The following is a 24,499-nucleotide window of genomic DNA, read 5'->3' as shown; positions in this document are numbered from 1 at the left end:
TTGTTATCATAAAGCTGCTGGAGAAAGCAGTTTTATGGGTGCCAGTAGTCTTACGGTCCCTACAAGAGCTAAGAGTGAGAGCTAAGGGACCACATTTTTTGCTGATTTTGTCTGTAGCTTTTACTTGATTTCAGTGAAGCTTCCTCACTTTAACACTAGAAAAAATAAACAGGGAAAAAGAAGCTTACCTTATGCCTTTTTTTGCGAAGGCCCAGTTCTAAGAAAGTAGTTTATACTTCAAAAAATTTGTGAAGTATTTAAAAAACAGCACCAAGGGAGCAAACATGCAGCTTCACTTCTTTCCTAACATTACCACTTCAGATCTGAAGCCCTTGATGCCACTGCAGTTTCTACAGTTGGAAGAAGTCTTTAATATTTGATTAGGAAACAGGGTGTCAGATGAACTTTACTGACACATAGCGTAGCATGTACAAAATGACAAAATAGGAGAATAGAATCAAAGAATAAAAAGACATTAGAAGAGAACTCTAGAGATTATCTACTAAAGCATCTTGCACAGAGCAGGACAAATTTCCAATTTGCTAAAGAAATTTCATTTGAAACTTCGTCAGTTATATGTGATCCAAATCTTGAGTTTTTTTGGTCTTAGCTGTTAGCGTACAGCAAAGCTTAAGCAATGCAATACTTAAGTATTATTCATCTGCTACAATAATATATAGAAAAGTCAACTTGATGAATCCTTCTCTCAGTTGCATCACTGAAAGAATGCAGTTGATCTGAGTCAGAGAAACTAAAAGTAGCTTCATGTAAATGTATTTCCATAGACGTCTTTAGGATTATATAAAAAATGACAAAGTTCAGAGTAATACTGAAGTATCGTATCTGTACCTTGAAAATAGATTGATTTTATTTACACATAATTTCATAGCTGTACAAAAATACTACTAATAATAAGCCACTTATAAAACCTGCAATTACTAAATAAATAAATTTGGCAATTACTAAATTGTATAGGTCTTTAAAAAAACTTTTTTCATGTTTTAATTTTTCAGTTGTATAGACACTTTGAGAAGTAGAAGGGGGAGCTCTCTGCTGTTTTAAAACCTAAAATAACACACTACAAAAATTGGAAAAAGTGTGTGTATGTGTGCATATGTGTACATTCGTATTTATGTTCCTATATGTATACATGCACTTAACTATATATATTTGATTTCTGTGAATTATTGCATGGCTTTTCTAAGCTGATGATACTGACTGGCGTTACTACTTTCTGGGTAGATGCCCTGTGAAAATGCAATAATTGTGTTGTGACGATTGTAATTTGTGTAAGTCAGAAAATATAACTTTTCTTATGATGGAAAAGGCTTTACGTAAGCATTTAATTTGTAATTGTTTGCTTAAAATTATTTACCAGACAGAGCAACTGAAAGTTACAGGACCACACCATTATTTGATACATAAATGACTGCAATTAGCATTATTGTAAGCTCTTTTTGTTTTCGAGTATTTCAAAACAATAAATAAACATTCAAGAAGGTGGAAAGCAAAAGCTTTGTTGTTTATATAACAACATATTTGGAACTATTTTGACCATATATTGATGTTTGAGAATTTGCTTCAGAAAAAGTGGGCTGCCTTCGTATTTAAGAATGTAGTCACCTGTTTTTACTGACATGGATGTAATTTTGGAAGGTCTGAAATGCCCATGTAATTATCCTTCCCCTTCTTGGGTTTCACTCTGGTACTGCCAAAGCACTGTGGGGGAAGAAACTCCAGTGCTTTATTATTTCTGTGCAGTACTGAACCAGAGTTGTTGAAAACTTTTAGAAGAGGTACCTAGCAGAAACCTCTTGTGTCATTAGACTTGTTGGCTGAATTTTACCGCAACTGTTTGGTAATTTTCTTCTCTAAGCTGTTTTTGTTTTTAAGTGCTATTTTTGGGGTTTTACATCATTTGAAAGAAATGTGTGAGATGGACTTTTGTGTCTCAACTCTATCTCTGTCTGCGTTGTCTGTGTTCATTGTAAGCTTTCTATTAATTTCAGTTTTATGATGGTTGCGGAAGTTTGTTGGTTTAAGTTTGGTACAGTTCTTTCCTCTCTTATTTCCCCTAGACTCGTGAGTGCAATCAATTTCACTATGCAGTTCTGTTAATCTTACCACAGTTTACCTCTAAGAGAATTTATGTTACGGAGTTACAGTCTTCCCATATAGTTCTCTCTAAATTCAGATCAAACCAGTGTTTGTTACAAATCATAACCTCTGTTCTTAACAGAAGTAATTCTTAAACAGGTGATTTTTATTTTATTTTTTTTTTTACAAAATCAGATGAGCATTTATTCTTCAATCTACAGCTCAATGCATTTCCTAAGATTAATTTAAAACACACAGCCCACACATGCCCCCTTTTTTTTTTCACTACTCAGTGGACAGGGATATGCTCATTTAGAGAGAGAGCATCACTTGTCTGGCTGGATGATTCAGTCATTCTGTCCCGAATGTAGAAAAAGCTTGTTGAGATTAGTCTGAGATAAAATTTTATGAATTGTCTTCTTGATCTTCCAGTTTGATGTATTTCCTGTTGGTAGCAAGGTTTCTAGTAACTTTCAAAGTGTGTTTTTTCCAGTCTGTAGAAGATCCCTAGCATTGTCTGCTTCCAATACAAAAAGCAGACCTTTCCTCTACTTCTCCAAAATGACTTTGAATCAGTTGTATTTAAAAAAATAGTCATGCTGTCTTTTCAGTTTGTCTGACTTTTCACATCCCTAACATGTAATTATATGCAACTACATTTGCAATTTTTGTAACGTTCTCTGTATATCACATTCTTCCTTATCTCTGCCCCATAGTAGTTATTCTGTTGTTGAACCATTGGTTCTTCATTATCCAGTGTCACATTCTGTATAAAGGTAGTCTTAGAAAATAAATTTCTTTATGCTGCCTGTCCTTTTAATCTCATCATACTCATTTATCCAGGATTGTGTCATAGTCTACCAAGTGCAGCTTTTTGTCTTTTTTTCTGGGACCTCATATAATCTGAAACAATAATTTATACTTACCATTATGGTCTGAGGATGGAAACAGGCCAAGATGTGAAGGGTGTGTTAATATCTTTTTGTTACGTTTGAAGGGAAAAGAAAGCTTTGGGTTTTTTAGTATAAAATGCCTATTTCTTATTTGAAACAGAATCAGAAAACTTCAAAGTAAAAATAGCTTAGGATTTAATTTACATTAATTAATGACATTTTGGGAGAGAAGGATTCTGAGCATGAGAGGTAATTAACATAATTCACCCTCTCATACTCTGTTCATTCTGTCTGCTAACCAGAGGTCATGGTTCTTTTAGGATCTGTGTGATGACTCACACTGGTTGTCACAGATTGGCATTGAAATTGGCATCCAAATTAAAATTGCAGTCATTGTTCCAGCTTCAGGCACTCTTCTGCTGATGGATTGAGGGTTGAGAGGGAAGGAGTCATTAAAACTTAGATTATTCTTTGTGTTGGGGTCATGTTGTGCTGGAATCACATTGAATGATTTCTTTGTTTTTGGATATATATCAGTTACTTCATAATTGAAGGAACTGTTAAATAATGGAGTCCCATAAATAAGTTGGTCATGCAGTAGAGAAACATTGTACCATAAACAAGTTATTATAACAGAAAACAGTTTACCAGTTCACAGTGTTCATTTCTGATGTGCATTCATTTGCAAGTTCTTAAATTGTCTTGTGCTTGCTTTTATCTGGAGTAACTGAGACATGTTGATTTTCTTTATGTAATAACTGATGTTATTTTCCCCAGGTTAATTGCCAGAAGGTTTGGATGGTAAAAAGAACTGTTTGCTCCCTCATAGAATTGAGTAACCGATTCTGGATAGGAGACAACTGGAAGGAGAATGGAGAATAGCTATGGATAGGTTTTCAGCTCTCTGTGTATCATGCCTTCCTGCCAAAATACAGGTTCTGACACTGAGGGCATCATCATCTGTCCTTCACCGCCCTAAATCAGTGTCTGGAAACAGACTGTGTTTTGTGCTTTTTGCACCATTACTAGAGAATGCATCATACGTGTTAGACCTAGTATTTATATCCTCTGCAGACTCCTAACTTGTACAATTAGTTACTGCAGTGTACTGATTACATCTATGCTGTTGAATGGTGATACTAAACTTGCCCAGAACTTTGCAAGTTGATGACCTGTTGTGGTGGGTTGGCCTTGGGTGGATGCCAGGTGCTCACCAGGCTGCTCTGTCTCTCCCCTCCTTCAGCAGAATGGGGGGGTGGGAGAAAATGAGATTAAATAAACCTTGTGGGTCAAGATAAAGACAGTTTAATGAGGCAATAGTAAAGTTTGTGTGTGCAGAAGCAAAAGAAAACAAAAGGTGTTCTTCTCTACTTTCCGTCGGCAGGTGATGTTCAGCCACTTTCCGGGAACTAGGGCTTCAGTACGCATGGTGTTGCTCCAGAAGACAAATGTTGTAAATAACGAATGCGCCCCCTTCATCCTCCTCTTAGCTTTTGTGTCTGAGCATGTGTCTTACGGTATGAATATCTCTTTGGTCAGTTTGGGTCAGCTGTCCTGGCTATGATCCCTCCCAAGACCTTGCCCACCCCCAGCCTATTGGTGGTGGTGGTATGTTGAAGAGGCAGCCTTGATGCTGTGTGAGCACTGCTCAGCAGTAGGCAAAATACTGGTGTGTTATCACCACCTTTCTAGCTACCAATACAGAGCACAGTACTATGAGGGCTGCTATGGGGCTCAGCCACACCCGGTACACCTTTTTATTAAATTCTTCCTTCCAGTTTCTGCTTTGATGATCATCTGGGGTTTTTTTCGTGTAAAAAAATGCTGCAGGTATGAACCTAGAGACAGCAAAAGCTTTTTGTAGAGGTGCCTTTTGTAATTAAGGTCATTGTAAATATGTAGAAAGTAGCAAATAGTAGAACGTTCAGAACTGCTGAAACTATTTTCAAAGTTTAGTGGAAAAGAATCCCTACATTGTTGAGATGCCTTGTGAAAAATACTACTCCCAACTCTGTAAAATGCTCTTTATCCTTACTAATTCTCACATTCTACTGGAAGTTTTAGATCTCGAGGAAATTTATTTAATGCCAGCTACTCAAACTCAGTTAAAAATTCTGAAAGTTTGTATCTGATCTTGTAACATATCAAAGTTTAGAAACTATTTTGATTGTGATTTCTTCTTTTTATTCCTGAATCTCCTCAGTTCTCTAGTACTGTGCATTTCCACTGAAAATTTCACATTTCTTTCCCCTCCCATACCAAAGTCTTCTAATTTCTTTCCTTTGACATTTATCTTCTAAAACTTCTAGAATCTCCTTCCTCCCTACACTTCCCATCCTCATTTTAAAACAACAACACAAAGCAAAAAAACACCCTTACACAACATTCTAGTACACTGCTGGTAAGTTTGTAAAACTTTAATGCTTTGTCTGCTAGTTTAGTGGAACCACTTGAAAACAGAAAACAGTGTAAGACATCTGCATTTTTTTCAGACGCGCTTTATTTTGTTCATATTTATTCAGTTGTTTAGGGATGTCTGTTAGCTTTCATCTTGCTGAACACCTACATTAAGGCTGCATTAAGGAAGGTACTAGTCTGAGGTTATTGCAGTTCAGGTACTTCTCCAGGTAGAACTTTTTATGCTTTGCCTGGTCACTTGCTCTTTGCCAAAATATAGTTTTGCTTAAGCCTCATACAGTGTTGGATGTAATTTGGGCTAATCAGATTAGTATGTTATTTCATTGTCCTGGGGATTTTGCCTTTTGCCTCTGGAGTTACATCTTTCTCTTAGCACCCGCCCCCTTAAAGTTTGTCTATGAGCAACAACTGTTGTCTTAGAGGAGCAAGTCTAATGAGTGAAAACTTTATTTCATGGTAGAATAGCTTGCATAGACCACCCAGTCGATTTTAAGGAGCATCACTGAGTAAGTTGCTTATTTTCTACCTGTATCTTGTAGCAAATAGTTAGGTATATTGTAAAGAGAGTGAGGACTTTTGGAACATCTCAAAGTTTGCTATTTTAGATGCTTGCAGGAACTTTACTATTGTAGCATTATAACAAAGTACTATGAACTCATCAAGTCCATGAATAATACCATTAGAGCTGTTCACTTCAAGTCATGCATCACTGCAATTATAGGACTGATTGCATGTTTGTGCATTTGTATGTGTGTGATTGAATTACTGTGGGTAAAACCCTCTAATCTGTTTTAATTACTGCTCTATTTATTGTAGTTGGACTTTACCTATGACTGTTGTAATTGAGCAGGTGGATATTATATGAACCTAGGACTTGGCTTTGTGAGACTGTTTCTATTAACTATGTTGCTTTTTTATTAACCCCTAAAGGAAAACAAACCCAGGCTGTTTATTGAATACCATTTTTTTAAAAAATCAGATCATAAAAAGCATAAGTTCATGCCACATCAAATGTAGTAAGTGAATATGTTTGCCTTTAGCTTAAAGTACTCTGCTATGTGGCATAGTAGAATGAGGTCCATCTGTGGAAATGGCCTGGGACCATTGGAGGTCTCTTATCATTACTGCTAGTTTTAACGGTCATCTAAAATTTCTTTACTTTGACAAAGCCAGCAGAGGCCAATGCACTGTTGTAGTGTGTGTACTTCCCTTAATTCCACATGCAAATTTTATTTACAAGTCTTGTGCAACTTGTAGCTGTATCTATATGCTGCTTACCTGCACAAAGACATCCTGCTTCATTTTTCTAAGTGCACATGTAAGCATGAGTCGCAGAACTTTGGGCCTGTTGATTCTGTTGCCATGAAAAATCCACATTGTTCCTTGCCACTGATGGTTTCTGTTTCTGAGCAATGTGGGAGGCCTTTAAGCCTGTGTAGAAAGACCTCGTTCTGGAAGAATCCTGAGTATCAGTGATGCCTCATAGCTCCTGGTTTTAGTCCCAGTTTCATGGGTGAGCAATGGAATTTGTTGTCCAGTGCCTTCTGTGTCTTCCTTTGTGAATGTGATTTGGACCATAGTGGATAGCCTTGGTATTTTTCTGGAGAAAGAGGAAGGCCTGGTTCTGGTTCCTGTTGAACTGTTGCATAAACTGCAATCACACTAGAACATTTTTCATGTTCTAGAACGTGAAAGAGAGTCTGAAGTTTCTTATAAAATTATCTTGGTTTAAAAAACACACACTCCCTGCCTCCAAACCCCAACAACCAAACATGTATTTATGGGCAGGAGAATATTCTTTTTACTGCTTACAAATAAAAATACTATAATGCACATTTACTGATACCATCCATTTCTTTTTTATTGATACTGAAAAGCTCTTTTTCAGTCTGCTCCGTGGTGCTTGTTTAGAAAGCTGAGTTCACTCTTCTTTTAACCTTGTAACATAGCTACACCTTCTATTATGTTAAAAAAATGCACTTGATCAGTACCACTCAAATACAATTAATCATAAGGCTAGGCCTCAATCTCTGGGTATTTATAGCATTAAATTTTAGATTTTTGTCAGTCTCATGTTTCAGATCACTTTGGATAGTTACAATCATTAAGATGGCAGTCTGGACAAAATATACTGTAAATACTTGGGAAAGAAATAAGGGAATATTCAGATTTCTGGCTTGCTTATCTCTCTTGATATAATCAGTTTTCCATCAGTGGTTTAAAGTTCTGGTTCAGTTTATTACTATTTTTCCAGTCTGTGTAGCATGTTTGCAGATGAATGCATCGCAAAAATTGGCAATTATAGATCACTTTTAGCATAGTTGTGAAGATAGGGGAAAAAACCAAGATGCTCTTCAGAGACTTAAGATTAAATTTACAGTTTCCATGCTGCCTTTTTGGCACCTGCAATAGCAAAATACCATGCCATGCTTTTTGACAGAATAAATGTAAGAATCTAAGTAGAGATGTATGTGCTTACGGTGAAACGATATTGAAAGAGGAATGTAAATTGCACAGTGGGTTTCAATACCATGTATCTCAAGTTTGTTTGGCCTGACTATAATATGCTTCAGGATAAATGGGAATTTACTAACTTAAAACGGTCAAGCTCCCTCTTCATGGTTCTCACCTGGAGTGTGAGAAGAAGATGGCTTTGAGTTTTTCCTTTTGATCAAGACTAAAGGCTTGATGCGTGTGTCGCTGAGCATGCAGTTTGCTTCTGCTGGTATAGCTTTCATCCGTTCAGTGACCCACTTGAAAGTTCTGTGAAAGCCATTGTATGACTTTGCCCTTGCTGGGCATATCCTCTGCTGCCTCCTCTTTCTTTTAACATGTTTGTCTTCCATAATATTATGTAACTGTTAATTCCACAGTTTAGAGGTGTATTTTGTGAATGTTTTTTTTTTGGTTTTAGTCCTGCTTCTTACCGAAATGGATGTTTTCAGATGGAAGCAAGGACAAGAACTATTCATAACATTTAAGATGTAGGCATATCATGGATTATGCTAGCATAGTAAACCCCTTTTTTCTTTACTGTCAGGGCTTCCCTGGGAAATCCTAGCATTCTTTTCCTTTTGATCATCATTGAGCTAGTGTCCTTCGAGAATTTCCTTAATTGACTTCATAAATTTCTACGCTTAATATTAGTAATTAATTTATAGCTCAGTATTTTATATAGGCTTAAGGCTGTTTTGTCACTATACACATTAATTTGAGTTTATAGACATTGAATATGGTCTGTCTTGTTGGCTGATCATTTGGTTCCGTGATAGCCATCTTCAGTTGATGTAGCCATCTATCCTACATGAGAAAAGACAAACAAATCTTTACTTTGTTACTTCACTACTCTCTTTTTATATTACTTCTGAAAGTTCTGAGTCACACAGTTGCAGAGCCAGTCACTGTGGAGCTGCTTATGTAATTGCGAAAATGGTCTGTATATTTCTGTCCCCTGTTTTCTGTTTTGTAAGAAGTAACACCCAGGAAAATCTGTCATCTTATCCCATGCCATCTCAGAGTTGTCCAGGAATAGTAGCTGCAAGACCATTTTGAAAGCTTTTTGGAAATCTGGTCTATAGTTACCAAATGAATCACCTCACTGTTTGCTATTGCCTTTAAAAAGTCCAATTTGTGATACTTGGCTTTCTACGCTACAAAGCTATTTTCACTCTTCTTAATAACATTATATTCAGCTCTCTATCTGTTCTGTTTCATATAAAAGTTTCTACCAGTTTACCCAACAGAAATACTGTGTATAGGTTTCTATTTCCTCTTGATTCCTACCAAATGCCTTAAAAGTTATCACCATAGCAAACGGTTTCTCATAATCTATTATCAAGGTTAATAGAATTTAATATGTTACATGTAACAACTAGTAGTTCAGCAATTTGTTTTCAGTTTCTTTTGGAAGAATCTATTCCTGGAAATTTGTTCATGCTCATTGTATCCATTTTATTTTAATTGAAAACCTAGTGTTGCTTCCTACCTCCCTTTGGTATCCATATCCTTGCCCCAAAAGTACCAGACAGTCCCTGATACACTGATCTAAATGCAAATTACTCTGGTAACACTGATTGTCACGACGGAGGGAAGACACAGTCACTCAATATGAGTGATCAGCAGACTTCGTTTATTGAACCTTATAGTCACCTTTTATGCCTTGTTATAATTAGCTCATACATATTACAAAAGTTAAGCTCATTATTGGTTAGTAGCCTAAATATCAAGCCTGCCCGTAGTTTCTCTTCTGTCGTTATCTGTTCCCACCTGCAACATTCTTTTCCCACCGAAATCTTCCTGTTATTGTGTAACAAGAACAGCCAAAGACAGTGTATTTTTGCTTTACTTCAGATAAACTGAGAGCGATGTGCATTTTTGTCCAGCCAGCTGGACTATGTCTATGTGAACTTTTTCAGCTAGCCAATTATCCACAACTGATTGCTTAGACTCAAGGGCAAACATTATAGTGGTGGTACACTCATTGATCATTGATGCATGTTTAGAGACTGCTTGTTTAGGTTTGCCATATTCTAGCCACCAAATTGGACCACGTTTCACACACTGATTTGTGAAGCTGTTTTGGTGTTATCCCATAAAGACCTGCTATTTCAAGTGAAGATTTGATAGTGTGTCATGGGATAAAGCCCTGGAGGGAAGAAGGGCCTAAGAAAGCTGATTAATGTTCAGGGATTACTTCCTCCAAGTGCAGGAGTGATGTGTCCCAACAAAGAGGAAGTTGGGCAAGAACGCCAGGAGGCCTTCATGGATGAACAGGGATCTCCTGAACAAACTCAGACACAAAAAGGAAGCCTACAAAGGGTGGAACAAAAGGATGGGTAGCCTGGGAAGAATACAGAGAAATTGTCCAAACAGCCATGAATCAGGTTAGGAAAGTAAAGACCTGATAGAATTAAATCTGGCCAGGGATGTCAGGGGCAACAAGAAAAGCTTCTGTAGGTACATCGGTGATAAAAGGAAGATTAGGAAAATGTGGGCCCATGCTGGAAAGAAGAGGGAGACCTGGTCTTGGTTACCTGGGACACAGAGGAGGCTGAGGTACTCAATGACATTTTTTGCCTTGGTCTTCACTGGCCAGTGCTCCAGCAAAACCACCCAAGTCACAGAAGGCAAAGGCAGGGACTGGGAGAATGAAGAACCACCCACTGCAGGAGAAGGTCAGGTTTGAGACCATCTAAGGAACCTGAAGGTGCACCAGTCCATGAGACCTGATGAGATGCATCTGTGGGTCCTGAGGGAACTGGTGGATGAAGTGGCTAAGCCACTATCCATCATATCTGAGAAGTCGTGGCAGTCTGGTGAAGTACCCACTGAAGTACCGGTAAAGGGGAAACATAACCCCCATTTTTAAAAAGGGAAATAAAGACGACCCTGGGAACTACAGGCCAGTCAGTCTCCCCTCTGTGCTTGGCAAGATCATGGAACAGATCCTCCTGGAAACTATGCCAAGGCACATGGAAAATAAGGAGGTGCTTGGTGACAGCCAACACGGCTTCACAAAGGGCAAATTGTACCTGACCAATTTGGTGGCCTTCTGTGATGGGGGTTACAGCATTGGTGGATGAGGGAAGAGCAACAGCTGCCACCTACCTGGACTTGTGCAAAGATTTTGACGCTGTCCGACACTATATCCTTGTCTCTAAACCAGAGGGGCATGGACCTGATGGGTGGACCGCTTGGTGGATAAGGAATTGGCTGGATGGCCGCAGTCAGAAAGTTGGTGGTCAAGAGCTTGATGTCCAAGTGAAGAGCAGTAATGAGTGGTGCTCCTCAGGGACCGGTACTGGGACCGGTGCCATTTCACATCTTTGCTGGTGACAGGGACAGTGGGATCGAGTGCACCCTCAGCAAGTTTGCTGATGACACCAAGCTGTGTGGTGCAGTCGACACACTGGAGGGAAGGGTCGTCATCCAGAGGGACTCTGACAGGCTTGAGAGGTGGGCCTGGGCAAACCTCATGAAGTTCCACAAGGCCAAGCGCAAGGTCCTGCACGTGGGTGGGGGCAATCCCAAGCACAAATACAGGCTGAGTGGAGAATGGGTTGAGAGCAGCCCTGAGGAGAAGGACTTGGGGGTGTTGGTGGACGAGAAGCTCACCAGGACCTGGCAGCGTGCCCCAGCAGCCCAGAAAGCCAACCACATCCTGGGCTGAATCAAAAGCAGCGTGGCCAGCAGGTCCAGGGAGGCGATTCTCCCCCTCTGCTCCGCTCTCACAAGACCCCACCTGGAGTCCTGCGTTCAGCTCTGCCCCCCCCAATGTAAGAAGGACATGGACCTGTTGAGCGAGTCCAGAGGAGGCCACAAAGGTGATCAGGGGGCTGTTGCATCTCTCCTGCTAAGACAGGCTGGGAGACTTGGGGTTGTTCAGCCTGGAGAAGAGAAGGCTCTGCAGAGACCTTAGAGCAGCCTTGCAGTACCTAAAGGGGGCCTGCCAGAAAGCTGGAGGGGGACTTTCTACAGGGGCCTCTAGTGACAGGACAACGGGGAATGGCTTTAAACTGAAAGAGGGTAGAGTTGTATTAGATATTAGGAAGAAGTTCTTTACTGTGCAGGTGTGAGGCACTGGCACATGTTGCCCAGAGAAGCTGTGGATGCCCCATCCCTGGAAGTGTTCAAGGCCACGTTGGATGGGACTTTGAGGAACCTGGTCTAGTGGGAGATGTTCCTGCCCATGGCAGTGGCTTGGAACTAGGTGATCTGTAAGGTTGATTTGAACTGTAAAGATTCTGTGATTCTGCGATTTTCTTTTACTAAAGTTAGGGAGCATTTTAGTGGTGAACTTCTTGCAGAGCTGTAAAGGGTAAGAGCAAATCAGATGTGTGAAGTCATTCAGTAAGTAGGTAGGACTAAGGAGCTAGGTAGTGCAGTTCAACAGTGGATTTAGTAATTTGGATTATTTAAAGATTCTCTCCAGAAACTGAATTTCCATACTGAATTCCTGCTCATTTTTTACTGAATTTCAGTGAGTTGTTGCTGAGATGTAGTTATCTGCAAGATTTGTTTCTCATCACAAGGTTTGCAAACTACTGGCATTCACTTTAAGAGTTTTGGAGGCTGATGCACTTGGAATTTACTTTCTATTTGATCTGGCTGAGTTCAGATTTGGCAGCCTTTGGAGCATGGTCTAAGATGCATGAGTTTGATGCAGATTGGGATTAATTTTTTGTGTGTTTTATTTCCTAACAACTTGGTTGCTAATAGCTTTCCAACTGCAGCTGTGGCCATAGCTTTTAATGGTTTTGTGCAGCTTTGCAGGAATTGATTTGCTTGTTTTTTGTAATGAGGCCTACTGAAAACATACATAAGTGTTCTAAAACAGTGGTATCTAAATAAGCACAACAAAATTATAAGGGAAGATTTTTTTAATCAGTGTCGCTAAGAGTGTAAAGTGATGATGCTACTAAGGTGCAGAATGCCAAATTTTCCATTTCTGGGATATAATACAAAATATTTATCTGGGGGAGCAGGTTGCAGTTGTGTTGTTGTTCTGAAGCTTCTGGTGTGTGCTTTTATTACTGAAAGTTAGCCAGCCAGCTAGTGTGTAGCGTGTTATCTACAAAAAGGAAAGTTGAGAAGACAGACATAGATGCATGCACAAGATGAGCAAAAGCTGATTGTTGAATGTGATGTTTTCCCTTAAGGTCTGCTCTTTTGAACTTGGTAACAAGTGGTAGGATACTAATGAGGTTTTCTTGATGATCAGAAGGCAGCCTACTCTTTGGAACCTCCAGCAGCTCACTAGGGTACGTGCATGTTTGTTACAAAGCTGGGAATCCTTAGCACATCAGGGCGGAAAACAGTGTGCAAAATCAAGGAACGTGCCTAATTGGATTTGATGGTTGCACGAAGTCTGACTTACGTGTGCGAACTTCTGTTGCCAGTAAGTTTAGCAGACACTTTAAATTTGGTCCTAGAAATGTGGTACATGGCAGTGTAAAAAACCTTTAAAACAAACAAACCCCCAAACCCTAACCGCTCCAAAACCCAAAAAATGCCCAAAGCAAACCACTGTGACTACCCCGCTGCTGAACAACAATACCAGCTTTACACTTCAGTGGAAAAACTGATCGATGAAAAGACAGCTTTTCTTTCTGCAAGTTTAGTATTTCAAGAGGTAACTATTTTCAACAATAAACACTGCAGTTCACAGATGAGGGTAATGCTTCCATGAGGATAACTGACAAATTTATCACAGCTTAGAATTTATCATTTTTGTAGGGAATCTTAGGAGTTTCCTACCTCAAATTATCTCTTGTCGATTAAATGTTTTCCATCTGTTAACATTTGCCCTATCTGTGGGTTGGCTATTGTGTCAAGCAGAATTACTAGGTGTTCATTAGGTGTTCACTGTAGCAGATATAAAGCTGTTACTGAGAATATTACCATAAAGCCAGTGTTTTCACCTAACGATTATCTAAGAGTGGCAGATGGCTCTTATCATTTGACAATATTTTATAGACATAAATGAAATAGCTACCATGTAACATAATATGGTCTGCTTTGTTCTACACATTGTAAAGCCAGGTAATGCAAAAGATCTCAAATTATACACCACTAATCTAGCAAGAGGAAATAATGATCGATTTTCATATTCATTTATCTCCCACCCCCCCACCCCAACACCCCCTGAGGAAATTGAATCTTTTGAAGGTGATAAATTGACAAAATACTCCAGCTGATCCAAGGCAGGAATTGAGTATTCCCTAATAATTGCATATTTTTTTTACACATTTTGGTCCAAATTAGGAAGATCACCAGCTCTTCATTTTATAGCATCTGCCCTTGGAATTACTAACTGGGATATCAGCTGTGCACTGGTTTTTAAGATATCTGCTGTGAACTATTTCCCTGTAATCTGGCTAGTTATTTCACTGTTCAAAAGATTTTAATTTCCAATGAGGTAAGAGTGGAGCTCAATGAAGAACTCTGTGTAATTCCTGGCATAAACCAATTCCTTTAGATAATCTGTTATTCAGAAAACATTGCTTTTGCCATTTTAGACTTAAGGATTTATGATTTACCAAGGCCTTTGTGAGTTTTTAAGAGATATTTTCATGAAGTTAGATAATATTTTAGCTGGTTTTGGATTTTGAATGCAGAATTTAGAAAGCAACAATAAATTTTCTATTTCCCATCCATAGAAGGGCAGAAAACAGATTTATTTATGCCCTGTTTAGGGCCAACTCATATTTCACCTAAGGCAATAAAACTGCAGACTTCAGCTCTTCTTTTTTGGCAGAGCAAATGATATGGAAAATTGAATCTCTCACAGCACTGAGAATACAACTCCTTTTTTTTTTCCAGTTTTGTTTTGTTTTTTTTTTTTTTTTTTACCTCTATCTGCTTTAATTCATCAGCTGTGTAAGCAACTCTGCCTTCGAAAGAGGCAAGTAGGGCACGAAAGACCAAACAAAGGTATGTGGAGAGGTTTTTGTATGACACAGTCTTCTGCTTATATGCTGAAGGAGAATCCTCTCTTGCAGTTAAGAATTCTCCCCCAGACAATTCTAGTAAAATGCTGAGAAGTTGATGGGAATGAAGAAACAAGTGGGAAAAAAAATATGACAAAGTCTCTCCTCTTTTGTGGTTTATCTGCTGGAAAAAGAAACCTTCCAGAATTTTTACCTGAGGTTTATGAAGGTGACAGAATGGGAAACTGTATCTTGCGGTTTTTTGAGACAGAATGTTATGAGGAGAATAATAAATACTATGGTTGTGAATTGCTGTGTAAATGAAGGGATCAGGCCCAGACTGAATATGAAGAACATGGTTTTCCTGTGTGTTTTATGAACTGGATGACACATACTAAGGAAAAGTATGACATGATTTTGTAAGGCAAACAATTCTCCATTATCCAGTAGCTAAAGGGAAGAGTGAAAAGTAATAATTACATCTAAGATAACAAACTGAGAAGGAAAGTCTTAAGGCTGACGGTTGGTGGCATATGTTGTGAAGGATTTTATAACCAAATCTGTAAAAGGACTTGCTGATGCAGAGAAGGCATGTTTCAGGAATTTGTGGAGCCTGGATTTGTCAGCATTAGCCCATGCTCTTTTTGGCTGGCAGTTCTTACCATTTTTTTCCCCTCTGTATCACAGAGTCATAAAATCATTCTGGTTGGAAGGGACCTCAAGGTCTAGTCCATCCTGCTGCTCACAGCTGGGCCCACACTGCATTCAGACTAAGGACAGAGATTTTATAATCTCTCTGAGCTACTGTTCATTATTCTGGTGAACCTCATTATCCTTGCAGTGATTCTCGCCCCCCCCCCGCCCCCCGCCCCCATCAGATCCTCACCTGTTGCATTTTGACTGGTTATCTCTCATTCACGAGCCTCACACATCAGTGATGAAGTGAAAGACCAGAGTCACTTAACCTGTTAATGCAGAGTTAAGGCTACCTGGCAATATTCTTCTGGCATGCTGTGTTCACTAAAATTTAAATTTCTAAAAAGTGGTACATGAAATGAGGGATGTATGCTGATTAAATCATGGCTTCTTGGATCTGGCTGGAAGCATTTATTGTATTACATGTAAATGTATTTAAATGCTGGAGCCATTTTTGGCAAAGCTGGGTGTATATTGCAGGTCTGTTGAAGTACTGCTTATGCTATGGAAGGTGGCAGTGGAGGTCATTTGTAATTTCCCACATTTGTGATCAGATACAAGAGATGTACCATGGGAATTGTAATATAAACATTGAAATATTGTCTGCAGTAGTTGAGACAAAAAAAGTTTGTCTAGTCTGGTGCTACCTAGTCTCCTAGTCTCAGCCAAATAGCCTTCTGGTCACTGTTATGAGGAGTTAACATGGTCAAATTAAAGTTGAAGGGATTTATTCAATTGTACTTCAAGAAGCTGAAGTTGTTGGATTTGTTTTTTAGGAAGATAAATTACAGTCTTTGAAAAAAAAATGTCAGTTATAGGTGCTTCAGTGTAGAGAAGAGAATGCTCTTTTAGGAGAGAATAGTTATTAATGTAATTACAGTTACCTAGGTTCATAGCTGAGACATGGCTAGTCTGAGTAAAATATGCTATGTGCATTCTGGAAGTTAGTAGCAGTGGGGAAGGAGGGGCACATGACAAACATGATTTGTGGTTATGGTGATTTCCAAGGATTAAACAAGAATGCTCTGTTTCTTCTCCCTCATTGTCTCCTCTTCCATGTCTTGCTACTATTTCCAATTCTTTATTTTCCCCTTCTTGTCCTACAAAGCTAACATCATATCACAGGTTATTAATACATAAAAAAATTCTTTGTTACCCTGGATGTTATCTTTGATAATGGGAGTATAAACCATCTCCCGTAATTTTCAGAATAAAAACTGAGCTAAACGTTCTCAGCTTTTTATAGCCAGAGGAGAGAAATGGGCACCTCTAAAGCCTAAGTCAATTGAACATGTTGATGTGCACATAAAGGATAAGGTGGATTGTCCTTAAAACATGTAATTTCTCTCAGCTGACCTGAGAAGAGTGTCTTTAAGATGACTAGGCCAGTGAAGAGGCTAAGGGCAAGTTGTATGGGAGCGTGTCACTCCTGCATGTTTCTGAAGGAGTGTTTTCTTGTTCTTGTGGCCCAGGAGAGAATTGGAGTATGAGAAGTGACCCCTACCCAGCTGGGTATGCTTATGTTTTTGCTTTTTCTGGCTTCTCTTTATCTCTTGCCCATCCAGGTGTCCATGCTTCTGTGCACTTTTTCTCTGCCTTTCCTCTCTCCAGGTTCTTATCTAGACATCAAGATGGCCTGTATGTTTTTATGTATTTTCTCATTTTTAGATATCTCAGAGCCTGGCTCATGCAAAGCTCTAGGAAAGGAGAGATTTAAACATGCTGAATGTTGCAAGACTGTGCTTCCTTCATTTCCCCAAGATACTGGAATATATCTGGAGGCTGAATGGGGAAGCTGACGATCCAGGGATCTGTCTGTAGGCTGAATTTTGTGCCCAAGAAATTGAGGGCAAGGATTGAAGCACCAGTAGTTAGCATCTCAAACCAACCAAATCATATTGTAATCATGTTAAAATGAGTGGTGGAAAGAAGTAGAACTCTGGAAAGGATTAATATTGCTATAAGGTTCTCACTCATGCAGGGAGAGAAATTTTCAGTGATCTGAAATCGTCATTTCCCAGTTAAACTGATTGTTTTGGGCTGCCAAATCTGTAATTAATAGACACTTTAAGAAAAATTCTTATTGTCAGTGGTTCTTTTTTGGTGGTGATACGGTGGGGGATTTGGGGGTTGTTTGTTTATTTGTGTGGTTTTGTGGGTTTTTTTAGCTTTCTTGACTTTAAGTGCTAACATCTTGGAATCATTCATGCATAAGTGAATGAAAATGAACCTTAAGGAGAGGCTGCCAACTCAATCAATACTTTGTTCACCCTAAGGTAATATCTGAAAGAAATAAACACTTCAGTTAGTATTTGCTGTGAACAGAACTGAAGTTAATGTTTCAGACTACGGATTGAAGTTTCTAAAAACACAAACAACAAATTTATTATACAGTTTAAAGTGTTGCTTCTCTTTTCCTTCATAAGTAATCTATAGGAACTTGCACAGATAGCGATAGATCCTGAAGAACTTTCAGTACCTTGCCTGTGAGGGTGCCTTTATGCCATCCTTTCTTTTCTCTGCCCACATTCATCTTCATTTCCATCGCTGTTCTTCTGTTGTCGTGTAGCTTTTGTCTTGCAGCCTCCAGCTTACTGTTTGAGATAGCCACAATATTTTTGTGCTTATGTCCCATGATACTGGACACTCTTATTAGATTTTTACCTTTCTCCAAGTTAGCTCACTGTTTCATGGAACTGTCTGGCACACTTCCTAGGCATGTTCTTCTTTCAGGAAAATTTGTCCTTGCAGCATAGTACTCATTAACATGAAGCATACCTATTAACTCAAGAGGCTTTTCATGTATGTGCTTTTCCAAATGTGATCACTCTTGGCATCACAATTCCTGTTTCAGAGAGAGGTTGTACTTGTGGCAGACCTTCTTAGTGTTGTTTAAAAGTAATAACAATTTATTTTATCTAGCACCTGAAAAAAAAGCCATTTGCGCCTGTTTCTCTATCAGTTTATTTCTGGTCTCCACAGGCAATTTTTTCAAGTGTTTAACCATGCTCATAATCAAGAACCCCTGCCCCCCGCCTTTACATCAAGTCCTAAATTTCCTTTGCTTTGACTTCTGACCAGTTGCCTGCCGGCACATTTGTCCAGCTTGTCAGGGTTGCTCTGAATGGCAGCCCTGCCCTCTAGAGTACTAGCCAGCCATTCTTCCAAGTCATTGTCACCTCCAGACTTGCTGAGAATACGTTCTGTGTCATTGCCCAAGGTGTTAAGAAGTTAAATGATACCAACGTCAGCATTGACCCTTCCTGAAGAGCATCTGTCCTAACTAAGATCCAGTTTGACTTTGAGCTACTGACCAATCCTTTGTGAGCCTGATGGTCTGGCTGCTGCTTCATCCACCTTGTTGCTCACCCACCCAGGTGTTATCACCCTAGTTTTCCTGTAAGGAGGCTGTGGCAGACTGTGTGAAAAACATTCTTGGAAGTCAGCAATAACCAATGCACTCCACTCATCCACAGGGCCAGTCCTTCATCACTGAGGCCAATCCCTCTGGCCATGCTTGATTTGCCCTTGGTAAATCAATGCTCTTTGTTCCTAATGATCTTCCTGTCCTTCATGTGCCTGGAAATGCCTTCATGAGGTCTTGTTCCGTAATATTTCTAGGAACTGAGGTGAAGCCTTATCCTGTAGCTTTCTGGATGCTTCTTCTTACCTTTTTTAAGATGGACACAACAATATACATTTATGTGCACTTTATATTATAGCTGTATGTGTCTAAAACCCGAGCATTTTGGAAGCACCATGTGTGCATTTCAGTAAATGGCAGACCCTTGTGAGCCCTGCCTCTCAATACCACTCTTGGTCTGAGATAGAATGATGATGTTGTCAACTAGATTAGGAACAAGTAATATTAGAAATTATCATCCAGTTTCTTAGTTTGGGGAAATAAAATACATTTAGTTAGTACAGTCAGAGAAGAAAGGTTGTTTATTTTCCTTGTTCTAAGTAATTATTTTTCTCTACTTCCTTATTAATTTAAAAATTCTTCTATTGAATGTCCAGGGACTTTGAACATTAAGTGATTACCAGTGATTTCCTTTTTGTGTAGTGACTAAGACACTGTCTTGCTTACAGAATGTAGATATTCTATTAGAAGAGCAGAGCCCTGAGTGCCAAAAAATCTGTTTCATAAGATTGCTCATGGAGATTTAGCCTTGAGTATTCCCTTAACTTGGGTATGTAGCAAAAAGGTGGGAATTAAATGCAACTTCTTCTTTTTTTATCTGAATATGGGAGCTGTGATAACAGGCAGTTGTATACTGGAACTTGCCCCTTCCACTTGGTGGTCTTGTTCTCCTAACTTTGGCACCAGAAATTGCTAAATCTAAGTATGGATATTATTAACAATTAATTGATTTCAAAAATCTTTTAGGGGTTCACTAAAGCATTATGAGTCTGCAGGAGCACGTGTTTTGCTGTACTAGGTAGTGCCATTAGTGGAAAATCTGGAATCCTTCTTGGAGTAGCACACAAGGTACCACATCCTTGGGAATAGGAGTGGTCTGAGGAGGAGTTTACTTTTTGTATAAAGTGTCTTTGCTTCCCATTTTATCATGCCAACAGATGGTAAAAGAAATAATTTTGGTCAGGTTAAACCATGACTACATACATTTCTACATCTGAATTTATGGTTTAGGGCTTGCAGAAAAGTACGTATTATTTTCCATCTTGTCTTCTGGAGACCAAAAAAAATGAGTTTTCTAACGCTTCTTCATATACTGTATTTCTTAAATATTTAATAATTCTTTTTTTTTTCAAATTTTTCTTTTTTTTTTTTTTTTTTTTCTGTAATGCCTCTATTTGGACCACAATTTTCTTGAACTGAGCAGAGAAACTTAATAAAAAGTGCTTCAGCTGAGGCCTTATCAGTGCCAAGTGGAGTGGAAGGGCATCACCTGTCTTTTTCTCCAGATGACGTGCAAAGGAAGAGCTATTGATTTTGTCCCAGAGACAGTCTGAGTCATGGCTTTGTCAAAGACAGCTTTATTATCCAGCGGTTAGCTCAGCTGAGATATGGGTTTTGGCCAGTACAGCTAACACTAAGGTCCCAAAGGAAAATCAGAAGATACAGTGCACCACTTGGGATAATTGCTGTGGTGACCATGGCGATCTGACAATTTCTTTAAACATCTGTCAATCCACTGTTACAATTAACTCTTATACTAGACACTGACTCGTGACAAAGAGATGGTACGTCGTCCTAATCTTTTTCTGCTTTGGAAAGTGGGATTCTTGGATGAAAATCAAAAGTTGATCAAATGCATTTTGTATAGAAGGAGGAAGCATCTGTAAGAAAGATACAGGTTAAAACAATCTCAGTTGGACTGTGATCAGTGCTGATTTCTCTCCTTTTTCATTATATGTGCTCAGGCAAATATATAAGCTTGTTTGTGCTTCAGGAAAATTAAGTTAAGCAAGATTTCATTGATTGTGAAGTACCTCATCTGGGGAGAGCTTCAGAACATAGTGAGAGACTGCATGTTTGGTATGGATATTCAGATTCAGAAAGGCTACCGCTGTGTAGTACCAGTATGTCAGGACAAGGTCATTTATGCTTATGGAGTATGTGTATTGTCTGTGCATTCTGTCATGCTTGTGAGTTTTTGACATAAGTACAGCATTTATCAAGTTCTCAACTGACCCCTTGCATTTGACAATGTATGGATGCAGCAAGAAAAGATGTTGCACATCTTTCTAGTACAAGGTAGATGGACAATACACAGTCAATAAAATCTACATCCGTCGTCTTCTTTGAAACCCAGTATCTGGAAGGATATATGACATTCTGATTTATGTTCCCTGATACTATTATGGGCTTTGATAGTTAGATTCTAAAATGATTTAAAAGTACAAAATAAAAATTACAAATTTGGAAGCAAGCAGCTAATTGGGATCTCAGGCCACAATGTACAGATCTAATTGCATTTCTGTTGAGCGTCTGGCCTCAAGTTTGCTGCTTCTTTCTCCATGAAAGTGTTGGTTTTGACATGTCTTAGAAGGGCTTGGAAACTGTGAGCTTTCCATCATGTGTTCTGTTCATACAGTATTTCCAGTAGGCCACATGCAATATATTTTAAAAAAAAAAATTACTTGAGATTCATACCACACAAAATAACAAGTTAACTATGTTTTTCACTTAGGGAGGTTTCACTTGGTGTAGATATCAGAAGGTTCTTACCATTATATTTACACAGGAATAAACTCTTTAGTTGTTGTCTTGGCAGAACAGTTAAAAGGCAGTGTATTCTTCACACAAAGGCCCTTAAAGCGGAATTTGTGCTATCCACTTCTGTAATTATCTCTATTAACACTTGGACAGTATTAAACCTAATGCAGTGGTGACCTATACTCAGTCACTTTAGACATAACTGTGGCAGCAGAAGTGGGGTTTTGTTTCCTGCATTCTTTCACAGTTTCATGTGTTGTGTTTGGCATGGGGGGAACTGAAACAGTTGCCAGTACTCTCATTGTCCTACTTCCATGTAGGTGGTAGTCCATGGGTGTCATAACAGAATATGCACAGACTGAACAAACAGTGCCAACAGTCACCATTATTAAAATTTCATTTTTCTGCTGACCTTGGAGATTGGTGACACGTACCTGAAAGGATATGGACATCCCATATTCACAGACGAATTGTGTGATGTAGCTGTTTCATAAACTGAACCAGAATTCATAATTTTGCATAGGTAAAATCCCAAGATACTCATGCCAGACACAGCTAGTAATTCAGGATTACCTAATGGTGTGCTTGCTCTGCCTGAGTTACCATGGTCGTCCAATTCATTGTATAACATAAAATGTAATTTAATACTGACTTACCGAATGGCAATCATGTGAGTTAACAAGAAACATGTAAATTCTGAATTATTTCATGGCTTAGTGCAATAGAAGTTTCACAGTGTTGCTTCTGAAGACAGAGCAAATCTGTTGCCTTCACACCTTGCATTTCTAATGTTCTTGTATTACATTCTCTGAGAGACAAAGCAGATTTTAAAAGGTCTGTGTGTGAAAGGAAATTTAATACCAAAACTAATATGGAAGCTTTTAAGAAACATTTAAGCTTTAAAGCCATAAACATATTCTCTTTTTAAATTGTATTTTATGTTATTACCCTCTATACCAGAACCTAAATTTTATATTTACATTACTTTGCCTGAAAAAATTGAATATACCTTTCAGTATTGGTGGTATAGATGGGAATACTAATATACCACTTACCTGCTCTCTCTGTAACTTTTGCCACTACTGTCTTCTAGCTTGCTCTGAATTCTTACTCAGGTCTGTTACCTTTCGTTTTATGACTAGTCTTACTTTAGTATCAGTATTTCTTCCTTTGTCTCCACCCTTCCTGCCAATGTTCTTTTTTCCATTACTATGTATTTGAGTATCAAAAAATAGTTTCTTAAAAACAAATAATGCTTTACTATTGCCATTTGACAAATTGGGAGAAGGTGGATATTCAGAAAGACAGGAGGGTAATAATTTATTTTAGAAGAATAATTCTACAGTTATTCTTTTTTAGCAACCCAGAAGTTTCTTCCATCATCCTTAAGCAACCATTTTCTCCTTGTGCATTCCTCTGGCTAAGTCTTTGTTCTTTTTTAATTGTTCCTGTTTTGCATGGGTGACTTGGAAATGCTCGTGTGCCATGCCTCTGTTGTATTTGTGTGTGTTATTAATAATTTCTCTTTTCTGGCATAGACACCTACGTCATCGGATCCATTCAGTGAGATTATCATATCACATATAGCTGAGTGAAATAGCAAAGACAGGTTCAAGATAAGTGTCTCTTCTGTACTGAATGTTTGGTGCTTTTTTAGTATGGAAGTGTGTCAGGTAGCTCAGTTTGTCTCAGCATAGGGCAACTACTGCCATTTAAAAATAATATGTCTGTCAAAGAGGAAACAGCAAAGGCAACTTTGCAGTTGTACCTGCATTGGAGGTGACTGCCAGATACAAACATGTTTGATCTGTATGGAAGACAGAGTCAGCTTCTTTCAGCTCCAGCCTTAGCAAACACACCCCTGAGTACCTCTTTGGTTAACCATACAACATACACTTCTTCAGCTCCCAGGTGTATCTTTGTCTTTATCAAATATTGAAGAAGCCCTCTCAATGTTAAATATTGTCTGTAGTCAGAAGGGTAGCAATTACTGTGATATATACTGTTGTGGTGTGTGTGTTTGTTTTTTTTTTTTAAATAGTGCTGTGGAAGAATAGCCCTTTTTTATTACATCTTTTAGCCCTTTAGTAATGGGATGGTTTTGTGCCTGTTTATTTTTTTCTTAAACCTTTTTACTAGGAGGATCATATTTAACCCATTTAATGTCTCATCCAAGAACTGGTGTCTAAGAGACTTTTTGACTTCGAGAAGTTGTGTTTCATATAGATTAACAGTATGTGTCTGCCTGTTCCCAAACTTCCTGTTGTGTTTTATGTAAAAACATGAACATATCTGTGTTTGGACAGGCAGAAGGTAGTAATAATGTGTATATGTTTTAATTAGTAAAGTAAAAATGGATATGGTTTGGATATGTTGTGGAAAATCATTTAAGTATAGTTGACAATAAACCAGTTGCCATACTGTAGAAAAGATGAGACAAACAAAAATGTCTTCATTTCCTCAATGTGGCTTTGAATTTGTGATGTGGCCATGAATTCTGAAGAGGAAAACTTTAATAAGGAAAAGAATATTGTAGGAATGAAAGCTTGATAATAGAAAAGAGAAATCCTGTCATTAGACAGTGACAGAGATAGCTGAAGGGGGAAAAGTATCGTGTGGCAAGGAGGCACAGTGAAATAATGTAGCAGTAGCACTTAGTGGTGCACAATCATATTAATATATTGGTAAGTGATACTATAAGTATGTTTATAGGGATAGATATTTGCACATAATTTATTTGAATGTCACCAGTAGCATATAAATCAATAGTATATAGTAAAATA

General features: G+C 38.5%; 1 protein-coding gene across 3 annotated transcripts in view; it reads left to right on the top strand.

Annotated features, from left to right (window-relative positions):
- Window positions 1-24,499, top strand: part of CTNNA3 (catenin alpha 3) — a 500,914-nt gene that overhangs the window by 364,847 nt on the left and 111,568 nt on the right. The window lies entirely within an intron of this gene.

Source organism: Falco peregrinus, chromosome 1 (genome assembly GCF_023634155.1).
Source record: "Falco peregrinus isolate bFalPer1 chromosome 1, bFalPer1.pri, whole genome shotgun sequence".
Lineage (NCBI taxonomy): Eukaryota > Metazoa > Chordata > Aves > Falconiformes > Falconidae > Falco > Falco peregrinus.
This window is presented reverse-complemented; position numbering and strand designations above follow the sequence as displayed.